This window comes from Crocodylus porosus, unplaced genomic scaffold (genome assembly GCF_001723895.1).
Source record: "Crocodylus porosus isolate Cpor-Errol unplaced genomic scaffold, CroPor_comp1, whole genome shotgun sequence".
NCBI classification, from domain to species: Eukaryota; Metazoa; Chordata; order Crocodylia; family Crocodylidae; genus Crocodylus; species Crocodylus porosus.
This window is the reverse complement of record NW_017728914.1, coordinates 9075687-9085995: the sequence shown is the minus strand read 5'-3', so window position 1 is coordinate 9085995 and position 10309 is coordinate 9075687. Positions and strand designations below refer to the sequence as shown.

General features: G+C 39.8%; 1 protein-coding gene across 1 annotated transcript in view; it reads left to right on the top strand.

Moving 5' to 3' along the window:
* Positions 1 to 10309, top strand: part of DOCK2 (dedicator of cytokinesis 2) — a 519632-nt gene that overhangs the window by 100642 nt on the left and 408681 nt on the right. The window lies entirely within an intron of this gene.

The window sequence follows — 10309 nt, the reverse complement described above, 5'->3', positions numbered from 1 at the left end:
GACCTGAGCAGATCATCTAGTCCGACCCCCTGCCATGGCAGGAAAGAATACTGGGGTCAAATGACCCCAGCAAGATGTTCATCTAACTTTTTGTTAATATTTTTGCATGTGTATATAATATTTGCAGTGGAAATACAAAGTAAGGCAGAGAGAATTCACTGCCATATTTTATTAATTCATAATTGAAATGATTCTTTTGGGATTTATAATACCTATAACATTACGCATAGAATGTTACAGAGCATTATAAGGGAACTCAAAAAGTATAAATCTCTACTTGCATAATAGCATACTTTCTGTAAATTTTGCAATGCATTTTGAAAATAATTCAGGATATTCTGTGGGTTTTATGACAGGTTCATAAACGATTTGCCATCAGTGGTTGAAAAATATTGCATCAGAAGGGGAAGATACTTTCCAGATCCTAAAAAAATCTTGGTACAAATTAGTATCTATAATGGTGTAATAGGTTGTGTAAACATTGTGTAAAGCACATTGTTACTGTTATTACATCTTAATAGTTCCTAGCCAAAAAGGATGAATCTCAAAGCCTTTAGTATTTGCCATGTAGCGTTCTAACTTGTTAAACTGAGAACATTGGAGCACTACAGCATATGTATTTTCAATGTGTAAATGTTACTTCTGCTGCTTGCACTTTTGAGGATTTCTTACTCTACAGGAATGATAGGGTGTAAAAGTACAAAAACAGATACATTGCTTAAACTGAAAAAGCTCAAAGACTTTTCTGGGACTGCCCATAAAATAAACAGAGCTTGTTTTCATGTGGGGTTCTTAATCTTCTACTTTGACATATTAAAATTACATCTTTTCTAAATCTAGATAGACTGTTTCAATACCATTTCTAGGAGCCATGAAAAAGATGCTAAAGAAGTTAAGCAATTTTTTGTTTTGTTGTTATTTCATTTGCATGCAGCCATTGTGCTTAAAATGTTTTGCTTTTTCTTATTACAAAAACGAAAAATTGCACTAGCCTTGGGGAAACATGCATAGCTACCAATTTGTGTTGTCTTTGTATCTTCCACCTGGATGGTTAGTAGATAGTATCATAAGAAAAAACTGTTACTCGTATGAACAGTATTGGATTACGTGAGATGGAGGCTGGTATATTAATTCTGCAACCAGTTGATTTAGATCAGTTAGAGCATCAGTCACTTTAGAAAAGCAGTAATATTGCCATTTTTGTTTTTATTACCATGATATCTGTTTTACAGAGCATAGGGCTGGAGGGTACTTCAAGGATCCAACCTCTTGAATGTAGGAATGTTATTCCTGAATTATGCCTGACCAATGCTTATCCAGCTTCTTAAAAAAAATTCTCCAATGCAGAAGATTCCACACTTTCCCTGAGCAGTCAGTCCATTGCTTCATGGCTCTAACAATAAGAAAGTTTGTTGATAGCTAGTTTAAATCTACTTTGTTGCAGTTTTCAGGCATCACTTCTTTATGGTAGCCTTTCAAATATTCAAAGATTACTATCATGTCCCCCTTTAATTGCCTTTTTTTACACGTTATACATACTCAATTTACTTTTATCTTTATCATTTTTGTTTCCTGTATCCAGACTGTTTCCAGCTCCTCAACAGGCTTCTTAAAATGTGTAGCCCAGAACTACACACAATATAGTATTGGAGCTTTAAATCTACATCAGAACAATTTGTCATTCACAGTGATTTCCATTCAGTAGCGCTAAGTACATGACAATAGAAATCAAAATAAGTGTCCTTTCCTTCAGGACCTCTAGAAGATTTTTAGGATGTACTGATGCATGTTCCCTGTGAATAAATAATCAGAGAGATGTGGCTAAAATGTGGAATGTCCTTTTGTTCTTAGTTTAAATATCTAAAATACTTTAAACATGATGAACACTGTTTTCTAATGAGCTAGATAAAAATTGAAAAAAGTAGTGTTTCTTTTAGTACACAAGCAATGTGTAATCGTCCTCTCAAATATCTCAATAAAAATAACTGTTTACATTTTAAGTTCAGGCAGAGGAACACATGTCTGTTTGTCAGCTCTTTATTTCATCATCATTTTGTTATTTCACCCATAATTGAAAACTGACCCAGAAATAATTTCCAAACTACAGTGGTTTGGAAGGTAGACTTGCTCTAAATATGTTCAAGACCAATAAATAATTATCAGTGAATTAATATTTTTAAGACTTCAGTAAGAGTCACCAGGAAGCAAAAAGCTATATTTTACTTAAGTTTCTGCAGCTGGAAAGATAAGGCACCAATTATATTGGGGTAAAAAGATGCGAGAATGGAGATACACATTGACTATAAATTAGATTAAATGACCACTTGAAAAATACAGGTTACATGTATGCTATGGTAATTTCCAGTGCCTGATGGAGGTAGTTTCAAGATACTTTTTTGCCATCCCTGAAAAAGAATACAAACATCAGATTTCACTCTGGAGAAACTAGCCACCAGGATAATTCTGTTTTGCAGAAGTAACTTGATGGTTCAATGAAAGAATCACTGTAGTTTGCTCAGCCTTGGTAAGGGAAGTTACAAAGAACTCCCTGCCAACCAGAGTTGCTTTGACCCAGCTCAGTGTACTGCAGTCCCAGGCACATATTCAAATGGTGCACCTGGGAGCAATAAACTTTGAAGGAATAAGCTCCAGAGTTTATTGCTTCACATTAATTGCATGTGTAGATGCATCCCCAGAAAGCATTGAAAGAAAAGAGGAATTATATCATTCCCTGTGTATGTGAAAGTGTCCTCATCAGTGCCCACAGATCCTCCTTGCCTTGTGTGACAAGAACCATGACTTTAGGGTGTTATCTGTAGCTGTTGTATCTGCTCATTTGTAGTTTATTCATTACCTTGTAGAGATTTTCTCATATGGTAAAAAGAATAGTCCTGATTTAAAAAAAAATAGATCTAATATTAAAGTTTTATTTGTACTTTACTTTTATTTCATAATTTCCATTTTTATGATCAAAAGAAATAAAAATATACCTCATGCTTAAGCTATATCCAGAGTCTTGAAGAGGGCAAAACCAGATGCTGTATTATGATAGTGTTATACAGGTTTTGAACATCTGAAGGTTAAGAATTGTCAATCTGTAACTGTTTGCCTTTTATGTAAACCAAAATCAAAGTTGTTTCATTTCTTCTGGAATTGTTGTAGTAAACTTTTCACTTTTTCTGAAGATTTGAAGGTCCAGGGTAGAGAAATATAGCCACAACTACAGTATGTTTGTGTCTTTGACCTAATTTTTCCTACTGAAAACAGACATGTAGATTGGACATTGGTCTACCTTGGAAATCTGAGACACTGACCATGCCATGAGTAACTTTAAATATGATGATCTGGAATAGCAGATAATTAACACTTGAATTGTGAAGATGCAGATAATATGTTTCTTCCAAGAGGTATTTTTTGTGACAGTCTTCTAAATGAACGATTAAGAAAATGGTAGGTTGTTGCTTGTTGTGTTAGAGGATTGTAGCTGATCAAGACACTACGTTTTGTGTTTGCATTGATAAACTATCCTATCTCTGATTGGGATGCTACTGTGTGACAAGCAAGTATTTTTTGGATGATATCCCAACTGTGTAGTTAAAATAAACTCCAGATGTGGCCTCACCAGTACTGAATAGAGGGGAATAATTTCATAGATTTCATAGACTTTTGGGCTGGAAGGGACCCTGGGGGATCATCGAGTCAGCAGGCCAAGGCACATAAGGGATCCCACCCCAGCCCCAGACCTGGAACAAAATGTAGGCAAGGCAAGAGCCCCTAAGGGGGACACTTGTGCGTCTATACACAAATGTCAGGAGCCTGGGGAATAAACAGGAGGAACTTGTTCTCCTCCTAAATGCAAATAACTACGATGTCATTGGGATAACAGAGACCTGGTGGGACTCCACCTATGACTGGACCATGGGTATAGGTGGCTATACCCTGTCCAGGAGGGATCGAGTGGACAAAAGGGGTGGTGGGGCATAGCTGTCTATGTCAAGGAAAGCTATGTGTCCCTGCAAGCTGACATTGGCACTCACAGTGGATAACTTGAGACTCTCTGAGTTAAAATCCATGGGGAACACGGTGCATGGGATACTATGGTGGGGGTCTACTGCAGACCCCCTACCCAGAGTCGGGATCTTGATCAGGAGTTCACCAGGGAATTGGCTGAGGCTGCACGGTCCCTGTGTATGGTTGTCATTTAGCAAGTTTGCTTTTTCATGGGCATTGGTTGTCAGTTGTCCCATCTGGTTTAGCAGAGGTCCAGTGTTGCCCTTGCTTTTCCTCCAGTTCCCCACATATCTAAAAAAGGACTTTTTATTATCCTTGATATTTGTAGGCAGCTGGAGTTCCATCACAGCTTTGGCTTTCCTGGTTTGCTCTCTGCAGGTCTGGACCAGAGCAGAGTATTCCTCCCTGGTGGTGGTTCCAGTCCTCCATCCTTTATAGGTCTTCCTTTTAAGACGCAGGAGGTCTGGACAGCTAAGGGGGCTGCTGTGCCCTTTTGCTGCCTAATAACTGCCATTGACCTGCTGGCAGTATACCGACCAGTGCAGCCCAGTATCCTGTTAGCCTTCTTGGCAACCAGGACATACTTCTGGCTCGTATTCAGCTTATTGTCCGCTGTTAGCCCTAGATCCTTTTCTGCAGAGCTGCTGCCCAGCCAGTTAGCATAATTCTTTCTTGCCACTCATAGTCTATCTGTTCTAGGCTCCTGTCATGGCAGCTTGGCATTTTCAATGTATACATAGTCTGGAGAAAGCTTAATTATTTGTTTAGGGGAGAATAAGACTAGGAAATTGCTAACTGCAATGCCTTGATTTATGATGTGAAATAGATGATGGCATGATAATTTGTTAAACTTGCCTTGACAGCAGATAACATTAGACTAATAAAAAGGGCACCAGTGACTGCTTAAAACAGTCTTTAATCTTGTGGTACTTGGATTTCATTAATATGTATAAAGTCAGGTTGCAGAGGAGTTGCAATGAAACTGAGCTTATTACAGAAAAAAAGATTATAAAGAACATTTACCAGTAAATTGTAGAAATATGAAATATCTGTAGCATTGAGGGGATTGTGTAGCCAGCTTTAAAAACAAAAACAAAAAATTTAAAAAGCTCTAAAGGGGATAATTCTCACAACTTACTTCTTGAAAGCTTGAATTGTTGCTTTGAGGATGGAAAATACAATTGTTTGTAATCAATCATTTGAAGCCACAATTGCAACAGAATGTGGAGCTACTAGGGATATGGTGGGGATATGCTGACTCTTTTACATAATCTGGCACTTTGGACTCTGAGTAACACCAGCTATATTATCCAATTCTAAATTCCCAGCAAGTTGTGAAGATGCTGATTTGAAGAACTTGAAAGTATGCCTCCTGAAGCAATGGAAGGCAAATAGGTAGAATGACAGGGCTCAGCAATTTTTGTAGTAGTATATGAGTTGGATGGTATTATTTGAACCAGTTCAGGAGCCTTCTAATGGACTCATTGGGCATGTCTACACAAGATGCTTAATGTGCAGAAGACTAATTCTACTGAGCATTAGTGTGGTGGGCAAAGCCCATGCTGATGTGCAGTATATTTAGTCTAATGCGCAGTAGCATCACATAAAGCTGTTCACCTGTGCTAATGCACAGTAGCACCCATTACGATGCATTAAGTTAGTACCTGTTATTACAGGTGCTAAACTTAATTTGCTGTAATTACAGTGCATTGATGAACATGTAGACATGCTTATTGTCCCCTAGGAGCATAGGAAAGGAAAGTAGGGCTGGAAGGAACCCTGCAAGGTCATCCTATCCAGCTGCCAGCTCAAAGCAGGAACATCCCTGACTAAACCACCCCAGCCAAATTTCTGTCCAACCTGTTCTTGAAAGTTTTCAGAGGTGACCCCAGAATGTTTCAGGATCGGGGTGTGTGGACGGGGGGGGAGGGAAAAGAAGGGTGGAGAGAGAAGATTATGCATGTTATATAGGTAAATAAATTAGTTGGATGTAAATAAAGTAGTTATATACATAAATTAGTTGTTACATATGTAAATAGATTAGTTGGACCTCACTCTTACTATATGGTTCTTTCGTATTGCATATGGTGCATTAAGAACAAGAAACACCCTTTTGCTGAAGTGAAACCCAGTGGAAGGTGTGTGTGTGTTTTGTCTGGTTGGTTCACCTACAGATGACTGGGTTTTTTTTTCTGATGAATGATCCCACTATGATTCCAGATTCCTCTTGCCAACCTTTCTGAGGCAGCCTGTATTTCTGAGCCAACAGTAATAGGAACAGTTTTCTTCCTTATAGATGTTTGAGAGATTCTATTTAGGATGTCCCAGCTTTGCCTACCAAATACTTTAACCATTACCAGTATTATGTGCCAGTATAGGGATGGGAGGCACAAAGGGGTAGAGTTATTCCTGGAAGAGTTACTTAAAGATATACTAGAGCAGCTTGATGTACTGTACCATATTACCTGTAGACTTTCTTTACTTTTGAGTCAAGACTGTAAAATGCTTCCCTTCTCATTTTTCTCTCTCTTTTTTTTTTTTTTAAAAGATAGCTGTAGCTAATATTGCAGTAGCATCCATCACAAATGGAAACGTTACCATCTTATATGAACTTAATGAGAGTTTAAGTGACAGGGTGAAAGAATTTGGGCTTTGGATTCCTGGAAGAAAAAAAAATTAAGAAGGAATTTCCAAGTGATTACTGGTATACTCTGACCTTAGATGACTTTAGTATTGAGGCTTGCTATTAATGAACAATATTTCTTTAAACTTGGAAAAGTGTTTTGACAGACATGTTTCATAAGTAAAGAACTATGGTGTTTGGGAGAGATCCAGGGGGATATTAAATAGTTTGTCACATACTACCAACAGAATGAATGCTTGGCAATGCACCAGTACTTAAAAAAACAATCCAAAAGGCCCCATCTTTCTTCCTAGGTCTTTGTAGAGCTTGGAACAGAGGAAAAAGTGGTAACATATTTCCTTTAAGTGCAGTTTTTGTGCACTTCATTCCATGATGGCCTAATCTATCTTTTTACACGTTAGAAATACTTAAGGAGGTTAACTACCAGGGCTGTGTGACGCTTCAATCCCTGATTTGATTCAGCAGAGACTCGACCCTATTCATTGGCTGAATCTCTGAGTCCGAATTGAATTAGAGGACCTTTAATCTCTCTGAATCAATTTGGAAAGATTCAGAGATTTGGACGTAGACACAGCTTTAAATGTTTCTTCTACATACCTCTAGGTAGCAGGGGGTTGTGAGTGCTATGATGCTGGGACGTATGGAGTGTCCCACAGAAGCACGGGGGGCTCCCCAGCGTGCTCAGCAGAAGACCCAGAAGTGGACCAGAAACGCTTCCAGTCCACCGGGGAGTGCACTGTCCCCCACCCCCAGTGGTCCAGTGATTGGTACTTCCTGGGCCTGTGGGGACCACCCAGGGTCCTCCTGTGGCCAATCTCCAAGCTGGGAAGGTGCGGGAGGGGGGCCCAGTGCACTCCCTGGCCAACTCAGAAGTGGACTGGAAGTATTTCTGGTCCACTTCCGGGTTCGCTACCAAGCATGTGGAGGGTCTTCCCACACTCGTGTGGGGTGCTCCATGCACTCCAAGATAACAACGATCACGAGCTGTGCCTGCTACCTCAAGGTACGTAGAAAAAACTTTTAAAGCTGTGTCTGTCTGAATCGCTGATTCTGCAAATAAGCATTGAATCTTTAGATTTGGATTTAGCCAAATTGAATCAGGGACAGTGATCCAAATCAACAAATTGAATCACTGTCCCTGACTCAGGCTGAATCCTAATCCAAATTGAATAGGGCCTGCTTCACATACCCCTATTAACTATAGCCTCTTATGTTGTACACCATAGTAACTGTCTTCCTAAATCATTCAAATACATAAATTTGTTGTGTTTCTTCCCTATCTATATGAGATTCTTACTCACTGCTGGAGAATGCTGCAAGGTATACAAGATTCCCATATAGTCACTTTCTACAAGAATAAAGGCAACCACAGTGCCTGCGACTACTATAATGGCATTTCACTATTAAGCATTGTAGGAAAGATTATGACTTAAATGGTGCTCAGAAGACTTCAGATCCTTGCTGATCATATTTACTCTAAGTCACAGTGAGGCTTCAGAGCTAATAGATTCACCATAGATATATGCTTCTCATTCTGACAAATGCAAGAAAAATGTAGATAACAAAGTAGAGCCCTTTATCACCTTCATTGATCTGACCAAAGCCTTCAACCTTGTAAGCAGAAAAGTCCTCTACAAATTATTGGCAAGATTGCCTGTCCACCAGAAATCCTTAGTATAATCCACTCTTTCCATGATGGAATGTAGGGAACAGTCAGTTATAATGTACCAACAACTGAGGCATTTGAGATCTGGAGTGGAATCAAGCAGGTTTTTGTCCTTGCCACAACCTTGTTTCAGATTTTCTTTTACCTTCTTCTGATGTACACTTTTGGGACCACCATTGAAGGAATTTATTTACATATATGCTCAGATAGAAAATTATTTAACTCTCAATCTTTAAAGCACAGACTAAAGTGTGGAAAGTCTTGGTTTGTGAGCTGCTGTTACTGATGCTGCTGCACTGATACTTCACACAAAATGATCTTCAGAGCTTCATCAGTCGCTTTGCTCATGCCTCCCAAAGGTTTGATCTTTACAGTTGGCATCAAGAAGACCAACATTATGGGCGAGAATACTGATTCATTGGCAGAAACAATGGGTGAAAACCTAGTGGATGTTGTAAGTAAATTTAAATACGTAGACTCCATTGTTACCGGCAGTTTGTCACCTGAGACTGAACTGAATATTTGTACTGGCAAAGCATCAGGTATTATAAGCATGCTGAAAAAATGAGTGTGGAACAACAACAAACTGTCTATTAAGACCAAGGTCAAATTGTATCATGGTTGCATCATCAACTCAAGAAAAATGCCTCAACACCTTTTACTTAAGTTGTCTTTGCCACATTCTAAGAATTTTCTGGTAAGACAAAGTTGCCTCCACTGAGATCATGGGATGTGCCAGCACTTTGAGCATCCATTCTCTTCTCAGTCGGCATCTGCTTTGATGGCTTGGTCATATGTGGAGAACTGAGGATATCTGTATGCCCAGTATGGAGATCTCTTTACAGGAAGAAGACCACACCAAGGGCATCCTTATCTACAGGACCCCAACATGCAGAAGAAAGAAGAAACCCCAGGAAGAACCCTGCACCACATTCAGGACTGTTGGATATGAACGTCACATAAGTGAAAATAAGTGCAGTAGTGACTGTAAAGAATTAGGCTTCACAGACACACTCACATATGTTTAATGATCTGATGCCTCTCTTGGCACAAATCTGTTGTCTAGTGATAGGCAGATGCCCAAGAAATACTGAAGGAGTTGACTACATTCTCACATCATATTGTAGTATCTCTATCTTAACTGTTTTCCTGAATCATTCAAATACATACATTTGTTGCGATGAAAAAACTGAAATATTGATGCTTTAGGGGACATATGAACATTTGAAATATATACTTTAACACATTTTACAGTATCTTTACACAAGGGTATTGTGCTTAAACCAAGGCTGACCAACTGTCAGTCCACAATTTACATGCAGCCAACAAAGGACTAAAATTACAGACCCCAGGCTCCCACCCAGCTGCCACTTGTCCCATTGTTCTGGCTGCAGAAGCAGATGGGGGCTCAGGGTGCTTACTCTCTTGCATTCACTCTTGCGTTCCCCCTCCCCCAGGTTTCACTTCCCCACCCCAGGGTGTAGAGCAGTTTGGTGCAGTGAAGGACAGCACAGTTTTGGGAGAGACCACAGTCCAGAGCACTTCAGAGTTATGGACAGCAGCATAGGGGGTGCAGCATGGTGGGGTCCCCAGGAGTGTAATGTGGTTGGGGAAGCACATAGTGCAGTGAGGGGCACTGGGCATGCAGTGAAGTAGAAAAGTATACAGTGCAGCCTGGGAAAGTTGGCTTAGAAACTGGTGTGGTGCACTGGGCATGTAGCCCATGGCCACAAAGAAGTTGGACACCTTTGGTTTAGATACTAATTATAAGGGCTATGCAAAGCTTCAGGTGCTTATTCGATTCAGAGGAGATTCACCCCAATTTGGTGGTCGGATCTCTGAATCCAAATTGAATCAGGGGACCATTAAAAGGAACTGATTCAGAGAGTTTCAGTGATTTGGGCAGACCCCGCCCAAGGCAGCTGGACCTGGACTCCGAGCTAGTAAGTAGGGCACCTTTGGTTTAGATACTAATTATAAGGGCTATG